At 41.9% G+C, this 21,547-nt stretch overlaps 1 protein-coding gene across 4 annotated transcripts in view; it reads left to right on the forward strand.

The window, feature by feature from the left end:
- Positions 1-21,547, forward strand: part of LOC110538788 (brain protein I3) — a 698,720-nt gene that overhangs the window by 257,602 nt on the left and 419,571 nt on the right. The window contains exon 4 of one of the 4 annotated variants that reach the window (XR_005035606.1): positions 2,058-2,063. The exons of the other annotated variants lie outside the window; for them this stretch is intronic. The gene's annotated coding sequence lies outside the window, so the exon portion shown is untranslated. The remainder of the gene's footprint in view (positions 1-2,057; positions 2,064-21,547) is intronic. 4 annotated transcript variants of the gene reach the window in all.

Raw genomic sequence — 21,547 nt, forward strand, 5'->3', positions numbered from 1 at the left:
ACACACACCCTGTGTCGGAGGCAGAGGGTCTATTGATGTCCGTTATTGATGTGCCTCTACAAAAGACAATAGACCGTCATGTTTTTGTGCTGTAATCCTTCGCTAGGACTGAAAGCTCCTAATCGCAACACTGTAATCCTCCTTTAGAATGTGATCAGGGAACCTGGGGTAGCTGTGTCCTGCATTTGGCCTGTCAGATAGATAGGCATGCTGGGACATCACACAAACACATGCACGTACAGACACACACACACACACACACACACACACAAGCAGGGTGTCACACACAGAAGTAGGGTGTCACACAGCTGGTTCACAGAAGGTGGGGGGGGGGGACATGCAGGTAAAGTCCTTGTATCCACCCCTGAAGAGCTGAGCATCATCAATGTTTAGCCAGTAATAAGGCCTAGTGAATACAGACTTTGTATTATCTGCCATGCAGATGTATGAATCCAAATGAAATAGTTATAGATATTCCTGCCTTTCAAATTATTTGCTGTTTCATCTCTTCCATGCTTGGAATTGTTCAAAATGTGGGACGGTCTTCATCATACTGGCTTGCATTGAAAGTCAGTCAGATTTTTCAGACCACAGATACTATTCTTTCCAGGTCAAGAGGAAGTGGAATACAGAGTTTTCACTGAGACCATGTGGGAGTCATTTTCCTTCCCTTACCAGTATGAAGGTGTCCGAGCTGCTTTCTCTGTGGACATGTGTATGTGTGTGTGTGAGAGAGAGAGAGAGAGAGAGAGAGAGAGAGAGAGAGAGAGAGAGAGAGAGAGAGAGAGAGAGAGAGAGAGAGAGAGAGAGAGAGAGAGAGAGAGAGAGAGAGAGAGAGAGAGAGAGAGAGAGAGAGAGAGAGAGAGAGAGAGAGAGAGAGAGAGAGAGAGAGAGAGAGAGAGAGAGAGAGAGAGACCGTTAATAGGATATACCACAAACAACAATACAGTTTTTACAACAAATAACAAATGGTTACAACATTCTTTCACCTCTTTCATAACCAATGAATGGATTCATGATCCAGTTGTCATGTCTGAACAGTAGGAGAGAGGCAATGTGTACTGAGGCTTTGTTGACATGACTGTCTCCTCCATGACAAATCAGTGTCAGACTCTGAACACGCCCCATTCACATCAACGGGGCTGTGGTGGAGAGAGGATAGATGTATACTGTATCTATATTAACATCAGAGAATATATACTGTATGTACATCTCTATCAACATCAGAGAATATATACTGTATGTACATCTCTATTAACATCAGAGAATATATACTATATGTACATCTCTATTAACATCAGAGAATATATACTATATGTACATCTCTATCAACATCAGAGAATATATACTATATGTACATCTCTATCAACATCAGAGAATATATACTGTATGTACATCTCTATCAACATCAGAGAATATATACTGTATGTACATCTCTATCAACATCAGAGAATATATACTATATGTACATCTCTATCAACATCGGAGAATATATACTATATGTACATCTCTATTAACATCAGAGAGAATTAATGACGAGTCTTACCGATGTAGCTTTGCCCCAGGCGACACAAAAACAGATATGCTCCAAGCCGTCTCCCCAGGACAGGGGGCTGTCTGACAGGGGGCTGCTGCTCCAGCTGCAGGTCTGGGGCCTCTAGGGGCCTTTGGGGCCCACTGTGTGGGAGCAAGGCGGTAAAGAAACCAATCTTACACTCTGTTGTTACACACTGCAGGCTGGCGGATTTCATATTAACCTGTTTTCCAACTTTTATCCAGACACTAACACACAAACATGCAGATGTCCAGAAGCACACATACACACACACACACACTCACTCTGTCTGGCTCGCAGAGATTGGAGTGCTCCTGCTGTGTGTTGAGATCAAGTGTTAAGTTCTGTCACATACACACATTCACACACTCACACACACAAACACACACACATACACACACACACTCACACACACAAACACACACACATACACACACAGGTATGTCATTACTAACCTTCCTTTTGTCCCAGGGTGTGCAGAAATGTCTATTACTGTGTCAAGCAACACGTACACTGCATTTACACTGCCACCATCCCATCTATGCCACTCTGAAATAGAAACTGTCATCTCACGGCAGGAACTAATCGTTTAGTGAAGGGCAATGTTTTAAGTCAACCCAGAACTGCCATTTGGCATGAAAGGCAAAACTATGAAATCCTTTGGTTCATAAAAAAATACATCAAGACCCATGACGTCCCTTCCCTTTCCATTAGCGGAGAGCTGATATTGATGTTTCCTCAAACAGAGATCAATGTCTTGTCATGCCTCATTAAAGCCTATAGGCAGAAATACTGTGTGTGTGTGTGTGTGTGTGTGTGTGTGTGTGTGTGTGTGTGTGTGTGTGTGTGTGTGTGTGTGTGTGTGTGTGTGTGTGTGTGTATGAGTGTGTGTATGAGTGTGTGTATGAGTGTGTCAGTTGCTCTTTACTTTACATATCATTTTACACCTGACACCCTGGCTGTGCTCATTATCAGATTTAACCATGACGCCCCAAGCTCAAGGTCGAGAGGATAATGTTGGCCATCTTGGATTAGAGGCCCCCAAGGGCCTCCTGGGTGTGTGGTCTAACTACTGCACCAGGGCCCTCCTGGGTCTGTGGTCTAACTACTGCACCAAGGTCCTCATGGGTCTGTCCTCTAATTACTGCACCAGGGCCTCAGGAATTTGATGTGACCTTGGTAGAGAAGAGAGGGAGACGTGGGGGGGTTTGATGTGACCTTGGTAGAGAAGAGAGGGAGACATGGGGGGTTTGATATGACCTTGGTAGAGAAGAGAGGGAGACATGGGGGGTTTGATATGACTTTGGTAGAGAAGAGATGGAGACATGGGGGGTTTGATATGACTTTGGTAGAGAAGAGAGGGAGACATGGGGGGTTGATATGACCTTGGTAGAGAAGAGAGGGAGACATGGGGGGTTTGATGTGACCTTGGTAGAGAAGAGAGGGAGACGTGGGGGGTTTGATGTGACCTTGGTAGAGAGGGAGACATGGGGGGGTTTGATGTGACCTTGGTAGAGAAGAGAGGGAGACATGGGGGGTTTGATGTGACCTTGGTAGAGAAGAGAGGGAGACGTGGGATTTGATGTGACCTTGGTAGAGAAGAGAGGGAGACATGGGGGGTTGATATGACCTTGGTAGAGAAGAGAGGGAGACATGGGGGGGTTTGATGTGGCCTTGGTAGAGAAGAGAGGGAGACATGGGGGGGTTTGATGTGGCCTTGGTAGAGAAGAGAGGGAGACATGGGGGGTTTGATGTGACCTTGGTAGAGAAGAGAGGGAGACATGAGGTTTGATGTGACCTTGGTAGAGAAGAGAGGGAGACATGGGGTTTGATGTGACCTTGGTAGAGAAGAGAGGGAGACATGGGGTTTGATGTGACCTTGGTAGAGAAGAGAGTGAGACATGGGGTTTGATGTGACCTTGGTAGAGAAGAGAGGGAGACATGAGGTTTGATGTGACCTTGGTAGAGAAGAGAGGGAGACATGGGGTTTGATGTGACCTTGGTAGAGAAGAGAGGGAGACATGGGGTTTGATGTGACCTTGGTAGAGAAGAGAGGGAGACATGGGGTTTGATGTGACCTTGGTAGAGAAGAGAGGGAGACATGAGGTTTGATGTGACCTTGGTAGAGAAGAGAGGGAGACATGGGGTTTGATGTGACCTTGGTAGAGAAGAGAGGGAGACATGGGGTTTGATGTGACCTTGGTAGAGAAGAGAGGGAGACATGGGGTTTGATGTGACCTTGTTTGAGAAGAGAGGGAGACATGAGGTTTGATGTGACCTTGGTAGAGAAGAGAGGGAGACATGGGGTTTGATGTGACCTTGGTAGAGAAGAGAGGGAGACATGGGGTTTGATGTGACCTTGGTAGAGAAGAGAGGGAGACATGGGGTTTGATGTGACCCTGGTAGAGAAGAGAGGGAGACATGGGGTTTGATGTGAGAGGGAGCTGTGTTGGGCCTCCTGACTAGGACAGTTTGTTGACAAACCCCTTGTGTGGGGCTATGTTCAAATAAAATGACATATTTTCAAACTTATTTTATTTTTCACTTAACTTTTGTATTCAATTACATTTTCTCTTTGATCCTGTCTGCTCTTTCATTTCTCTTGGACAATTTAATAATCTATGGATTGGTTTGTTTAAAAAATATGAACTGGGAATTGTGGTCCCGTCTTTATTCTGGCTGTAGTACATGTAACATCAACCCTATCTATCTATGGTTAAATGATGCTAAGACTCTCAGCCTTTTCAAGCCGGATCAATGGCCTTTCTTGGGTTGAGTTGAGTAAACTAAATCATCTACAAAACATGAGGGATTTTGAGGAATCAATTGTTATGCGTTTTACTTTTCTTTGTGTTAAACTCTTTTATATTGACTTTAGACAAACACAAGATGTAATATTTTGGGCACACACCCAACAACTGGAAGAGTCAAAGAGTAAAGCACAAGATCCAAAATAATATTATATCTCATTCTCTGATGCACTTGAGTGTTTTTATATTTTGTTTAAAGTCACATTCTGAGTTTATACAGCACCTAACTGCAGTGAACCCACTTTGTTGATTACTTTCAATTAACTAACAAGAAAACCCATTGGCACCTTCAATGGATCAAACTATGACACTGCTTTGGTTTCCTTTTCCTTTGTTTTGAATTGATGGGATCCAACACTTGACTATGACACCTCAGTCAGTGACTGTGGTTGTTGAGATTCCCAAATCCCCCAATCAACAATTAGCAGCGAGAAGCACTTCCTGGAACCGGATTGTGATGTCGCACATGGCCTGTCACACCAGTAGCATGGTAAGCAGCAATTGGAGGAAGAGTCATTCAAGTCACGTTAGATGATGTTTCAGTAAGACGCCGATGCCAGATGTCTTCTGGGAAGGAATTTCAGTAAACACTATGCATCACCCTCTCTCTCTCTCCCTCATCAGGGTCTCACCCTTATAACCACCTTTCTGACCTCTAACCTTCCCAAGGTCGTAGTAGCTCTGTACCCCCCTCATACCTTTACACAGGATCCATCCCAAATGGCACCATATTCCCTACATAGTGCACTACTTTTGACCAGGGACCACAAGGGTCAGTTCAAAAGTAGTGCACTATATAGGGAATGGGTGCAGTTTTAGGATGCACACACATCCTCTGTTTCCTACCTGTGCCTGAAAGACATTCAAGACATCCACAGCCTCTAAAAGGCATTACACAGTATGGTCCTCGGGAATAAGATTAAATGGTTATTCCGACTGGCTATGATTGATATCCTGGCATGGATGTTATCAGTCTTCGGGATACGCTCTATCTCCTACTAAAGACTGGAATTGTTTATAATTGTCTCCCGGGATAGACCGAAAGGTACTCCATTTGTTAGAATGCATTTCCTGTCAGGCAGGTGATTGGGCACACCTCCTAGCATTTTGTTATCTCTGTGACATATGAGTCTGTATTGGCTGCATCTGAAGGTCCCAGAGGTACGCTGGCTGGCAGAGATCGGATTCCTTCAGCTGGGCACGGGGCCGAACCAGAATCAGATACGGTAGATTCCCCGTGAAGACGCTGCCTGCGTCCCAAATAGCACTCCATTCCCCATTGAGTGCACTACTTTGACCAGAACCCTATATGGGCTCTGGTCAAAAGTTGTGTGGTATATAGGGAAGATGGTTCCATTTAGGACAAAACTACTGTCAGTTTAATACTAATCTTTTTCGGGCAGCGGAGTGATGCTTTTTAATAACAGGGGACACCATATGGTGGTTATATTCTGTCAATCAAACTTCGACAACAGTATTGACTTTCAGAGATGTTTGGGAATGATAGTAGAAGGTAGAAGATAATATCAGAAAGACGTTGGACATACATGCATAATTACCATACATGCAGATACCTTAGCCAATTATATCTGCATGGACCGTTGTAATAATACGGTTTGTGGAACAAAAATCTGTCATGTTTTAGATTGAGTTCGACTCGATGATGATAAGATTATGATGCTCAATCTAAAACATGACAGATTTTTATTCCACAAACCTTATTATTCCAATGGTCCATGCAGATATAATTGGCTAAGGTATCTGCATCAGTGGAGGCTCCTCAGAGGAGGAAGGGGAGGAAAATCCTCCTCAGTGAACTTCATAAATCTATTAAAAATACAAATTGTAAAACATTTCAAAAGTTATATATTTTAGATAAAACTATACTAAATATAATCACGTCACCAAATAACTGATTAAAACACACTATTTTGCAAAGAAGGTCTACAGTAGCCTCAACAGCACTCTGTAGGGTAGCATGGTGTAGCCAGAGGACAGCTAGTTTTCATCCTCCTCTGGGTACATTGACTTCAATACAAAACCTGGGAGGCTCATGGTTCTCACCCCCTACCATAGACTTACACAGTAATTATTACAACTTCCGTAGGACGTCCTCCAGCCTATCAGATATCTTGCTGCATGAACTGACATGTTGTCCACCCAATCAAAGGATCAGAGAATTAATCTAGTACTGAAAGCATAAGCTACAGCTAGCTAGCACTGCAGTGTATAAAATGTGGTGAATAGTTGAACAGTTTTGAACAAATGCATATCTTACAAAATGAAGGAGAAGCAAGAGAGAAATAGAAAGAGAGAGATTTCTTTATTTTTTTTAAACTTTCAGTTTCACTTACTTAGCTAGCAAATGCAGCTATCTAGTCTAGCCTATTGAAACACCTTGCTCAAATAGAGGGATGTTATGTTAGCTAGCTGGCTATGACTTTCCAACACAACACTGGAACTCGAGACCTATCGCTGTTACATTGAACTGGGTGAATGGAATACGAATGACAGTCATCCAATATGCTGTAATAGAAATAAGCACTGACTGCCACTGATCTGCATCTACAGTAAATATACATGTACGTCTGACGTCTTTCTGGTATTATCTTCTACCTTACACTGTCATTCCCAAACATCTCTGATAGTACATGGTGTTGTCGAAGTTCGACTGACAGTGTATTCTGCATTACTATTACAAATACTCCCCAACCACTGTTTTCACCACCACCAACATTCAGAAATAAATACAATGTTTTGATTTGAACAGATGTGATTGCCTGTGCTGTTGACTTGAGAATAATTTCTGCTATATACACCGACATTTCCATCTGCAACGTTCAACTTGTTCTATCTACTGAATACACCTCAGATAAACTCTCTCTCTCTCTCTCTGTCTGTCTGTCTGTCTGTCTGTCTGTCTGTCTGTCTGTCTGTCTGTCTGTCTGTCTGTCTGTCTGTCTGTCTGTCTGTCTGTCTGTCTGTCTGTCTGTCTGTCTGTCTGTCTGTCTGTCTGTCTGTCTGTCTGTCTGGCTGGCTGGCTGTCTGTCTGTCTGTCTGTCTGTCTGTCTGTCTGTCTGTCTGTCTGTCTGTCGCTCTGTCTGTCTGTCTGTCTGTCTGTCTGTCTGTCTGTCTGTCTGTCTCTCTGTCTCTCTGTGTGTGTGTCAGCTGTACTGTTTTTGGTCAACACATTGGTAACAAAGGGTTTTCCCCTCCTTCATCTTGAGTCGGATAAGAACCACTGCTCTGAAACCTGTCTTCAGCAGTCGCCTCAGAACCGATTTGCCTACAGACAAAATGCAAATCAACTGTTGTACTTTAAGTGGAACCCATCACCAGCCAGCCGTTCATCATGTTAATATCCTGGTGCTGCAGTTAGCCAGTAACTTATGGCGACTTGGGCTTATTATAGCGGAGTATCATCAAAGCGTTTCCCTAACTGCCTGTGAAGAGGGGCCTCGTGGGCACAGCCTCAAGCTGTCTCCCCAGGGGCCTCGTGGGCACAGCCTCAGGATGTCTCCCCAGGCCTGAAGCTTTAAACAGGCCTCCACCCATACCTATTGCAGCTTTTTTCAATTCCTTTGGTGCAGTATTCTCTAGTCTTTTCATAACTCTAAGCACAAACATTAAAACAGATCATCAAAATGTTTCAAAACTCTAGTTCAACAAACAAATTCACAAAGTCGCCTGTTCACTGCAACAAATCTATATTTCAATTCAGATGCATATTCAATCTGAGCATCTGTTCTTCAAAATGCAATATTCACTTTACTTTTGATATGATTTTCTTGACATTTGTTAACAATGCAATTAACTATCACTTAATCAAACTGCTCAAAACTGATAACTGCTGAACCAAAATGATGTACTGCTTAGTTTGATAAATGCTGACCACTGTAAAATGCTATATTTTTACTTCATAAATGTACACATTTCACATCACTTTATGATGGAACTAATCACTATATTGATGTGGCTGTAAATAGTACATCATCATTCTCCATCAGGACATAATGGAAAGAGCCACTCTATGTGCTGCCATTGGGAAGTACAATACACTGCTGAATACCTGGGTTATACACAACAATATACTCCACTCATTATCTGGATTTCATTGAAACACTGGAAGCTGGTTCATTTCAAGCAGAGAGACAGGTGATACTCTATCAGTTGACATGTCGAAAAGGTGATCTTGTACATTGTGTCATGGGGCAGAAATGGCCTACAACAGGGTGCTATGTTTGACAGTAGCCAACTGCTTTACAATACCTCTATTTCTGATGATTTGTCCTCCAGTATGTACTGTATAAGGATAATGAAAGTGTAAGACTAGCATACTGTGTTACTCAGCATGCTCACCACCTGCCATTGGACACAAACAAACACGTCAAGTTATAGTCAAATACTGTATGGAAAATGATATTTCCCATGTACTTTTCTTTCTATTTTGTATCTTGTATTTTTTTGCTATTGGATTTAATGGTAGTTAAATTGACTAAATGGTGAGGCTGTCATTATCTGATGTATTGGTGACTAATTGAAATGTTCTCATGGTTTTTCACGGAAAACGTTGATTTTGCATGAATGACCCCCCAATGCATGCACAATCAAAGGTTCTGAACATAAGACAGGGTATTACAAGTGTGTGTGTGTGTGTGTGTGTGTGTGTGTGTGTGTGTGTGTGTGTGTGTGTGTGTGTGTGTGTGCTTGCATGTCCGTGCATGCGTAGGAGTGTGTGTGTGTGTATGCATGCATTTGTGTATAAGCATGTGTGTGTATCTATGTGTGTATGTATCTATATTTTATATTTAGCTCCAGAATATAAAAAATACCTTTGTCTTTTAAAACTGGTTTCAGGCACCTCCGGCTTCCGACACGACGTACAAGATGTGAGCTCTCTCCAGGTCTCCAGGCACATTACTCATCCCAGTAGCTCCTTACATCTTGAAATATTGAATGTATTTCCCAATATGCATAATAATGAAGTGGTAAGGAAAAAAGCTCCCTTCCGCCCCTTTACTCCTCTTCTCCCCCTTTACTCCTCTTCTCCCCCTTTACTCCTCTTCTCCCCTTTACTCCTTTTCTCCCCCTTTACTCCTCTTCCGCCCCTTTCCTCCTCTTCTCCCCCTTTCCTTTAAGTCCTATTAACTCCACGCTCTCTTTATCTATTGTTCTCAGCCTTCATGTTTGCTGATACTGTAGCATTCACACATCTCACCATTTGTTGCTGTAATCTAACATGCCATAGAAGTCACACGCAATAAGGGATCTTGGGCAGTCTTCTTCACACCCCAAGTTGAGCTGAAATGATTTCCTAGCTCAGGGTTGCTTTGGGATGAAATGATTTCCTAGCTCAGGGATGCTTTGGGCTGAAATTATTTCCTAGCTCAGGGATGCTTTGGGCTGTAATGATTTCCCAGCTCAGGGTTGCTTTGGGCTGAAATGATTTCCTAGCTCAGGGTTGCTTTAGGCTGAAATTATTTCCTAGCTCAGGGTTGCTTTGGGCTGAAATGATTTCCTAGCTCAGGGTTGCTTTGGTCTGAAATGATTTACTAGCTCAGGGTTGCTTTGGGCTGAAATGATTTCCTAGCTCAGGGTTGCTTTGGGCTGAAATGATTTCCTAGCTCAGGGTTGCTTTGGGCTGAAATGATTTCCTAGCTCAGGGTTGTTTTAGGCTGAAATGATTTCCTAGCTCAGGGTTGCTTTGGGCTGAAATGATTTCCTAGCTCAGGGTTGTTTTAGGCAGACATGACAATAACCCACCAAATGGCCAAATGAAGCCCTAAATAAGATGTACTCCTCATCCATGACCAGTAGTCTCATCCATATCAACATGTGATAGATCTATGACCAGTAGTCTCATCCACATCAACATGTGACAGATCCATGACCAGTAGTCTCATCCATATCAACATGTGATAGATCCATGACCAGTAGTCTCATCCATATCAACATGTGATAGATCCATGACCAGTAGTCTCATCCATCTCAACATGTGACAGATCCATGACCAGTAGTCTCGTCCATATCAACATGTGACAGATCCATGACCAGTAGTCTCATCCATATCAACATGTGACAGATCCAAGACCAGTAGTCTCATCCATATTAACATGTGACAGATCCATGACCAGTAGTCTCATCCATATCAACATGTGATAGATACATGACCAGTAGTCTCATCCATATCAACATGTGATAGATACATGACCAGTAGTCTCATCCATATCAACATGTGATAGATACATGACCAATAGTCTCATCCATATCAACATGTGATAGATCCATGACCAGTAGTCTCATCCATATCAACATGTGATAGATACATGACCAATAGTCTCATCCATATCAACATGTGATAGATCCATGACCAGTAGTCTCATCCATATCAACATGTGATAGATACATGACCAGTAGTCTCATCCATATCAACATGTGATAGATACATGACCAGTAGTCTCATCCATATCAACATGTGATAGATACATGACCAGTAGTCTCATCCATATCAACATGTGATAGATACATGACCAGTAGTCTCATCCATATCAACATGTGATAGATACATGACCAGTAGTCTCATCCATATCAACATGTGATAGATCCATGACCAGTAGTCTCATCCATATCAACATGTGATAGATACATGACCAGTAGTCTCATCCATATCAACATGTGATAGATACATGACCAGTAGTCTCATCCATATCAACATGTGATAGATCCATGACCAGTAGTCTCATCCATATCAACATGTGATAGATCCATGACCAGTAGTCTCATCCATATCAACATGTGATAGATCCATGACCAGTAGTCTCATCCATATCAACATGTGATAGATCCATGACCAGTAGTCTCATCCATCTCAACATGTGACAGATCCATGACCAGTAGTCTCGTCCATATCAACATGTGACAGATCCATGACCAGTAGTCTCATCCATATCAACATGTGATAGATCCATGCCCAGTAGTCTCATCCATATCAACATGTGACAGATCCATGACAAGTAGTCTCATCCATATCAACATGTGACAGATCCATGACCAGTAGTCTCATCCATATTAACATGTGACAGATCCATGACCAGTAGTCTCATCCATATCAACATGTGACAGATCCATGACCAGTAGTCTCATCCATATTAACATGTGATAGAACCATGACCAGTAGTCTCATCCATATGAACATGTGATAGATCCATGACCAGTAGTCTCATCCATATCAACATGTGATAGATCCATGACGAGTAGTCTCATCCATATCAACATGTGATAGATACATGACCAGTAGTCTCATCCATATCAACATGTGATAGATACATGACCAGTAGTCTCATCCATATCAACATGTGATAGATACATGACCAGTAGTCTCATCCATATCAACATGTGATAGATACATGACCAGTAGTCTCATCCATATCAACATGTGATAGATACATGACCAGTAGTCTCATCCATATCAACATGTGATAGATACATGACCAGTAGTCTCATCCATATCAACATGTGATAGATCCATGACCAGTAGTCTCATCCATATCAACATGTGATAGATACATGACCAGTAGTCTCATCCATATCAACATGTGATAGATACATGACCAGTAGTCTCATCCATATCAACATGTGACAGATCCATGACCAGTAGTCTCATCCATATCAACATGTGATAGATCCATGACCAGTAGTCTCATCCATATCAACATGTGATAGATCCATGACCAGTAGTCTCATCCATATCAACATGTGATAGATACATGACCAGTAGTCTCATCCATATCAACATGTGATAGATACATGACCAGTAGTCTCATCCATATCAACATGTGATAGAACCATGACCAGTAGTCTCATCCATATAAACATGTGACAGATCCATTACCAGTAGTCTCATCCATATCAACATGTGATAGATCCATGACCAGTAGTCTCATCCATATCAACATGTGATAGATCCATGACCAGTAGTCTCATCCATATCAACATGTGATAGATACATGACCAGTAGTCTCATCCATATCAACATGTGATAGATACATGACCAGTAGTCTCATCCATATCAACATGTGATAGAACCATGACCAGTAGTCTCATCCATATAAACATGTGACAGATCCATTACCAGTAGTCTCATCCATATCAACATGTGATAGATCCATGACCAGTAGTCTCATCCATATCAACATGTGACAGATCCATGACCAGTAGTCTCATCCATATCAACATGTGATAGATCCATGACCAGTAGTCTCATCCATATCAACATGTGATAGATACATGACCAGTAGTCTCATCCATATCAACATGTGATAGATACATGACCAGTAGTCTCATCCATATCAACATGTGATAGATCCATGACCAGTAGTCTCATCCATATCAACATGTGACAGATGCTTTCAGGTGGGACAGGGACGGGGTTGCGTCTGTATGCGCACTGTGCAAAAGTAGTGCACTAAACAGGGTGTTATTTGGGATGCAGACAGGGTACGGTCCAGTGAGCTGTGAGGGCCAGCCCTTCTCTCCTGTCCCAGGGTAACGTGGGAAATCGCTGACTCAGACTGTGTCCTCATCCGTCTCACTCTTCTTCCCTGTGTGAAGGAAGCCCTGCCACGGACGAGGCGTTCAGCTAAGCAGCACATTTTGATGCACATTGATCAGCCATTTTGTGCTGAACACGGCCGAATACTAATAGTTTCAGCGAGGATTAACCAAGTTGATGACCTCTCTTTTTCCTCTTTTGGAAGACACGCGTATGCACACACTCATGCACACACACGCACGCAGACACACACACACACACACACAAAAAGGAAAAAGGAGACAGCTTGTGAGAGTTTGCAGATATTCATCATCAATATGGCATCACACCAGGGGGGTGTTGATGATTTCCTTATTTTTCTATTGTTAGGCATCAGCATAAAGGAATGAAAGGTGGTTTTTCTGTAAGGTGGCTTCTTTTATCATTTCCCACCCAGATTCAGATTGCCCTGGAAGAATCATTATAGGTTCAAATAGATATTCTGCAACTCTTGGTAGGGACAATGGACGTTTGTTTCAACAAATCTATATTTTATTGCTGAATAATCTTTTCATCTTCAGTGTGCCCCTCTGTTCAATCACCTTGGTCTGAAAGCATGGTAGCAACAGCAATTATTTTTCAGAAAACGTACACTGTAAAAAGAAAAATACTATTTGGCAATGTTGGGGAAGCTACTCTACCAAGTACTTCACACTGGAAGAAGTTAAGCTAGACTAAAGCTACCTTAATAAAAATATAGTTTACTGAACTAAAGCTACCCTTCAGAAAGAGTTTATAGTTTGCTTAACTAAAGTTACTTTAAAAAAGAGTTCACTACATCCAAAGTACTTTGTGAAAATGGCCATATGTAAATCTAAATAGCCATAGATGACAAACTGAAAGAATGGATCACTGTTGGGTCATACAGTACAGGATTAAAAAAATATATATTATTATTTTTGTTCTGTACAGGATTCCTTCTTTTTACACTGTCATGTAGGTTAGTATTGTGGAGTAACTACAACGTTGATCCATCCTCCACTTTCTCCTATCACAGCCATTAAACTTTGTAACTGTTTTAAAGACATCACTGGCCTCAAGGTGAAATCCCTGAGCGGTTTCCTTCCATTTCAGCAACTGAGTTAGGAAGGATGCCTGTATCGTTGCATTCACTGGGTAAATTGATACACCATCCAGAGTGTAATTAAAAACTTCACCATGCTCAAAGGGATATTCGGTGTCTGCTTTTTTAGATGCCCTTCTTTGCAAGGCCTTGGAAAACCTCCCTGGTTTATGTGGTTGAATCTGTGTATGAAATTCACTGCTCGACTGAGGGACCTTACAGACAATTGAATGTGTGGGGTACAGAGATGAGGTAGTTATTCAAAAATCATGTTTGAGTCCATGTAACTTATGTGACTTGTTGAGTGCATTTTTACTCCTGAACTTATTTAGCCTTGCCATAACAAAGGGGTTGAATAACTATTGACGCAAGACATTTCAGCTTTTCATTTTTTATTAATTTGTTTAAAAAAATCATAAAACATAATTCCACTTTGACAGTATGGGGTTTTGTGTTTAGGCCAATGAAACAAAATCTCAATTTAACAAATGTTTAATTCAGGCTGTAACACAACAAAATGTTGAAAAAGTCAAGGAGTGTGAATACTTTCTGAAGGCACTGTATACAATAGTCATTACAGATGCTGACAGTGTACACGTTTAAGTTTAACTATCAAATACAATAGACAACATTAAAGGGATTTTCCCGTTATTCCTGTATACCTTTCAGCCAGTAGTTCTGAAAGTAGCGCCCATGAGCCAAAAGTGGTCCCCGAAAATTGTGTACTACATCACATATGTGCAGATATGTGCTCCATGTCATTGCTCTCTCTCTCTCGCTCTGCTGTGTGTGATTCTTGCTAGCTGTCACTCAAATGGCGTGTCATTGGCTGGAACTCAAATTGCTAGGGGGCTGGCTCACGTGGGGGGAAATGTAGACAAAATGGTGCAGCACAGCTTCCAGAAAACAGTTGCTTTTTTAAACTATGAATTTTGTGGTTAATTGTGGTAAATCAGTAGTTCTGCTCATATGCATGTATGAACTACACATTGACACATCCAGCCCAATGCAGGAGGTTAAAAAATACTTACTTGTTAAAGTACCGGAGCATCTCTTTAATTGGAATGACATTCACCTTCACGGGTGGGCAGAAATAACTAATTGATAGCCACTCCCCCAATAAGACGTGCGTCCAGCTCTTCTGATAGGCTGCACCGCTACATTGCCGCCTCCGCTATTCAATGCGCACACGCATGAGGTGTTGAAAGCAATTTAGAAGCATTCATTCAATAAAAAAAGTCACATTTATCTGTCAAATTTGTTATTTGATTTCAGACAAATTGAATAGAATAGGTCAATCCAAACAGTAAAAACACTTCAGATGAACAACACTGTCTTCACACGTTTTACAGTATATATTCTGGGTCTGTTTTAAATCCATATTGAGATTGATGTGTATTTTAGAGTGGCGTGTGTGTGTGTGTGTGTGTGTGTGTGTGTGTGCGTGTGTGTGTGTGTGTGTGTGTGTGTGTGTGTGTGCGTGCCTGCCTGCCAGCACGTTGTCGTTAATGTGACGACTGTTGTTCATCGAATGATTCAAGTTTCTAATTGCGTGATTAACTGAATCAAGCAATTATTAACTGATTAACCTGGGGCACCATGGGAAAACTAGTTTTTATTGAGTTTCTATTTCTCAAATTAACTCTAAGAATAACAGAATATCGATTTTACAACAGCTATGGATATTTTCCATACAACGTATAATGTATAAACATCAAACGTATACTAGGAAAACCCTTCACATTACAATGTTTTCATAATAACGTCATCTATTAACCTTTAATAACAAAACAAAAATGACATACATTTTCATATTCCATCTATTGTCATGACCACCATTGTGGCTGACAGAAACCATTGTTCCAAAGTCCCTTTATTTCATGTTTAGTGTTCTGAGGCTGGCTCTCCATAGTAACAGGACAAAGGAATTTGTCTGTGGCCTGAGATTTACCAGGGACGTGAGGGGTCATAAAACCCCCCACATCTTCAGACCCCTAGATCTCTCCTCCTCTGTTGGGGTTGAGAGATAATCTGTAGGGTTGTGGTCTCCTGTAACCTGACCTGATCAGGACAGTCATGACAACGTATTCAATAAGTAGGCGTGTGTGTGTCTGTGTGTTAATGTGCATGTATGCTCGTGCGTGTGTGTGCGTGCCAAGATTATCTCTCCTAATGAGCAAAAGGAGCACGACAGCCAAAAAACCCATACCTCTTCTCGTGTGACTTCCTCCCCAAATCTCGGTGAACACACACACACAGACACACAATACAACACACAGAAAGTGCACCCTCTCCATAGCAACTGCCGTGGCAGCACCAAGTTACTCACTGCTTCTTTGAAAAAAGGGAGTCTTACATTCAGTCACGATCCTCTGAAACAATGGACTGTTCGGTGTTGTGTTTCATAACTTAGATTAAATAATTCACATGATTATGTGAGACTGTGCCACCCACATCTCTGAGAGCCTGTGGGAAGAGCATTGTGTTCATTATGCACCAAATGGAAGAAAATGGACTGAAACAGGTTGGCAATCAACCTAAGGGCCAATCATGGCACGCAATAGGAACGTCCCCCGGCTTAAACAACTAGGAATTAATTGGCTCCATAACAGTAAACCAAACAGGGGCATTTGAGCAGAGAAAAGACCTTCAGACTGTTGGGGCTTCATATTGTTAGCCTGGCTAAACCAGACTTAACGCTGTGGCAAATTGTCCTCTGATGACAGGACGTCCTGTTGAGACTGGCACAAGTCCTGCTGACACTGAGAATGTCCTAATATGGGACACCGAGTCTGCAACACTTGAAAACTCTGTTCCACATGGGAGACACATAGGACACAGAGGCAGAGGGCCTTCTGCCTATCCTTAGGTACTACTGTGAGTCCGAAGCTTAAACAGTGTTTTCTATTTGCTCTTCAAAGAATGGATGAAATTCAGACCTGGCCTCTCTCTAGCTGCAGTAGACTTTATATAGAATAAGTGCAATGACGCGTTCAGCTAGTTACTTTTCCTACTAACTCTCCCTAGACTTACTGTAGAAAGTTCTCTAATGGAAATTTGATGAACAATGTTCTGTTGCTTTCTCTCTATCTTTCTTGTGGAGATTTGCTGCTATAGTGGGAGTGTCTATCTCTCTGACACACACACACACACACACACACACACAAACACACACACCTTACCCTTTTAGCTTTGAAGTTAAACAGAACTAAATCACGAGAGCTGAGACTTCTATGCTGCCATAAAGGTTGCAGGTACAGTATAGTAGTTGGAAGCCACATTCAGCACGTGTATACTGTAGATTGGCATCTCTATGTTTCCGCTGTTTTAAAAAAGTACATTTGGGTAAAAGTGGAGCATTTTTCAAGCTGTACTTGATCGGCGTGCACATTCCTTTAGTACTAGTCATAACATTTCAATATTTGCTTTTACAAACTGACTAGCAAGGGCCCACTTATCCCAAATGGCTAGGGACATTTTATGACTAGGGACATATTATGACTAGGGACATTTTATCTACATAGATTGCATCTCTACCCTGCCTACAATGCAGAGCAGCCACAGAGTTCATGTTCCTCCAAATCCCACGCTTTGTAAAAAAGATAAAACATACATTGTCTTTTAACTGCCTTCCAGCTCTGTGAACCAGTGTCATATTTCTTGCTGTTTTTAAATACAAGATGATTCATTTATCATGGTTGATGATAACAACTGAATCTCTCTGCAGTCTATTCTTGGTTTGCTACTATCCCTGTATGTGTGGATGCTGCAGCTGATAGTCTGATCAGTGGGGCTGATAACTCCTCTCTCCGTCTCTCGTTGAGACTCACTGAAGGAACTAATGCTCAATCTTCTCCGGGGAGGATGAAACAGGGCCTACTTGTCTCCAGCCTCACCTCGTTCCCTGTCTCTATCCTAGCTATCTCCCTATCTGAAGTCACTGTGCTTATATCACTGTAATCGCCACAATGGCGAGGCCATCCGATCCACCAGCGAGATTATACTCCTTAAAAGAAAATCTAACTCTGAACAAATGAAATGAATAAGTGTTTATCAGCTCCATTGAAAGTGCTTAATGAAACATGATATAGGATAATATTGGATCATTTACAATGAATTTGTAACAGTGACAGATGATACTGATGGGCTAGCAGTGCTTTCCACAAGGCTACATGTACAGCTTTTTCTGTACATCAAATGTTGCACCTGTCCCAAATCCCCAAAACCTCTCAACTATCCGCATCAAATGACTACAGTCCAGTCACACTTACCTCGCTCTTGAATACATCTCTTGAAAAGATCATCAAAGCATACATCGTCAATACCAACAATTACCTCCTTGACCCCCACAATTTGCATACCGGTCGGAGAGAGGAACAGATGATACCATCCTCTCGCTCTTAAATCTGGTGTACAGGACATGCAGGGCTGCAAAACCCATGTGCGTATCATGTTCGTTGATTTCTCCTCAACATTTAACACAATCAATGTGTTTGTCCTCGCGGACAGACTGAGAAGAGACTTCCGACCTGATGCTTATCACATGGATCACCAACTTCCTAACTGATAGGTCGCAGCAGGTAACACGCTCTCGGCGGTGCGCTCTACTTCAGTTGGAACTCCACAGGGCAGTGCTCTTTCACCGGTACTATACAGACAGCTGCTGAAGCCAGTTCCCAGGGTGCCACCTGATCAAATATGCTGACGACACTGCTTTGGTCAGTCACCTTGAAGGGGATGAGACCAATTGCGGACTGTCTCTGAATGATTTTACTGTGTGGTGTGAGTCCTCCCATTTAGTCCTCCCCTCCCATTTCCCTATCGCAGGTACAGACTATCTAAGGGAATTCCAGCTCATCCCTTCTGGCCGCATTTCCCTATCGCAGGTACAGACTATCTAAGGGAATTCCAGCTCATCCCCTCTGGCCGCATTTCCCTATCACAGGTACAGACTATCTAAGGGAATTCCAGCTCATCCCCTCTGGCTGCATTTCCCTATCGCAGGTACAGACTATCTAAGGGAATTCCAGCTCATCCCCTCTGGACGCATTTCCCTATCGCAGGTACAGACTATCTAAGGGAATTCCAGCTCATCCCCTCTGGCTGCATTTCCCTATCGCAGGTACAGACTATCTAAGGGAATTCCAGCTCATCCCCTCTGGCCGCATTTCCCTATCGCAGGTACAGACTATCTAAGGGAATTCCAGCTCATCCCCTCTGGCTGCATTTCCCTATCGCAGGTACAGACTATCGAAGGGAAATTCCGAATGCAATTCTGCAACTTAACTAAATGTTGGACTAATTGAAATGTAGCACTTTCACTTTATCATGTAGCCCGCTTTGACATTTTATTATAAAAGTGCACTTAACCAGCCTACTTACCCAGCCTACTTACCCAGCCTTCTTACACAGCCTACTTACCCAGCCTTCTTACACAGCCTACTTACCCAGCCTTCTTACACAGCCTACTTACCCAGCCTTCTTACACAGCCTACTTACCCAGCCTTCTTACCCAGCCTTCTTACACAGCCTACTTACCCAGCCTACTTACCCCAACGACTTGCTTGTAAACATCTTTTTCTATTTGCTTTTTATTTTGTATATTTTTATATGTACATTTGTTATTATGTTTTATGACTGCTGCAAAACGAATTGCCTCTCTGAGGACATTAACGTTTTCTGAATCTGAAACGTTATGTTTTTAAGTCATTAGACAGCAAAGTGCTTTATCTGAAACCATGTGTTAACCACATCTAACCTTCATTTAGTCCCCAACTGCAAGTCTGATACTGTAGCTGGCTGCTCAGTGTGCCAGCCAGAGATGAACGACATGCTGGGAGGCAGCAGTGCATTGTGGGGCACAGGTTAATGCCAGTTTGTCCTTCCCTTCAGCAATTGAATTTCTAAAAAATGAACCTCATCATTTTATGTCCCAGATGCAAAGAGACAAGGCTGGATGACCCTGTCAACTTAGCTGGAAGCAGAAAGGCTGTTCCTGATGTTTCCCCTTAACTGCTTAACATGTTGAAATGTGGGTCTGGGCCAGACGCTGAATGTTGACATTTTGGGCACCTCACAACAGAATTTAAGAATTTTAGATCAGTTTTATTCTGTTTTGAGTAAATCTATTATGTTGCCTGTACTGATTAATGGTTATCAGGGTTGTCTTCCGTTAATACAGTTAGAATCTGAAACGACCCAACAGTGATATCCATTTACTTCAGACAATATCTATGGTGATGTAAATTATTAGTTCTACTAGACGCCGGACCTCTGTTCAAAGTTAAAAAAGAGAACATTTCCAAACAGGAAATGAATCAATCCAGATTCACCTTGAATTAGACTCAGTGTGCTTGACTCACAACCCAATACAGTGTTCATAACATCCACCAAATGATTCTATCAGTGGGATAAACTCTATGACTAATCTTTGCTTTGAGAGTTGAAGGTGATGATACAAACCTCTGCAGGGTGATGAATCTCCTTCGTGTGTGATCATTTAATTAGTGTCTTTCTCACAGTATGCAGACAGTCTCTAAATAACGCTGTGATGCGGAGAGAGAACGGATCAAAGGATGTGACTCATGATGAGAGTGAGTCAGGAAGGAGAGATAGATAGCATTGTGGCACATTTCCTGGACATATATTGCTAATAATGATCTCTGGAACCGATTTCCAGGGAAGGGGGTGAAAAGCAAGCCTCGACATTGAAACACAGTCAGCGGAGTAAACTGAATTGAAACGTAGCATGATTCAGTTTGGCTCTCGAGGCTCGTGAACAACATGAATGTGACCATGATGATCATTCTTTTTTGCTGTATTGGTCACATTCAATGTGTAAACACTGAATCTGAGGCCCTTTGTTCCACTAGGAGCTAAATGGAATAAGACAATACCGGTAAGTCAGTAACCCTAACTGGCTTATCATTTCAACATTATCAGTCTAAAACCTATTTTTTCTGTTTCGAATTACAATGCCTGTGAGAGGGTTTATATGTAAACAAAAACGTTTTTTCTTGTAATATTTTGTACTCTTTTTTCATTAGAATTCCCAATGAATCTTGTGTGTGGCTCTAATTGCTAACATTGGCTGAAACAGAGATTTGATGCCTTAACATTTTCAGTGGGATCTTCCTTTTGCCAAAACCATTTGCCAGCCCCTTTGGTACGGTCATCAGTATATTTCACATACTCATTTATCTTTGTGTAGATTAGCACAACATACTTGCAGTCTTGCGGAATATGTATTACACAATGTCATATTCAATTGGCTTACATATGTTTTATTCCATAAGTAATCTCAGTGCAAACTTTGGCATGCTATGTCCCATTCAAGTCGCTTTTCTATGAACTCTGTAGGAGTTTATTTAACCTAACCTGCAATATATATATATTTTTAATCTCTTAATTCTCATAAACTTGCTAGAATTTTGAGTTTCTTCTGTCAATTTTTAAGTAAATGCCACTTCTGTATCAGTCTTGTAGATCAGAGATGTGAAGGTTGTCCTCTAAATCTCCTGAAAGCTGAT

The sequence above is a fragment of the Oncorhynchus mykiss genome, chromosome 13 (assembly GCF_013265735.2).
Source record: "Oncorhynchus mykiss isolate Arlee chromosome 13, USDA_OmykA_1.1, whole genome shotgun sequence".
NCBI lineage: Eukaryota > Metazoa > Chordata > Actinopteri > Salmoniformes > Salmonidae > Oncorhynchus > Oncorhynchus mykiss.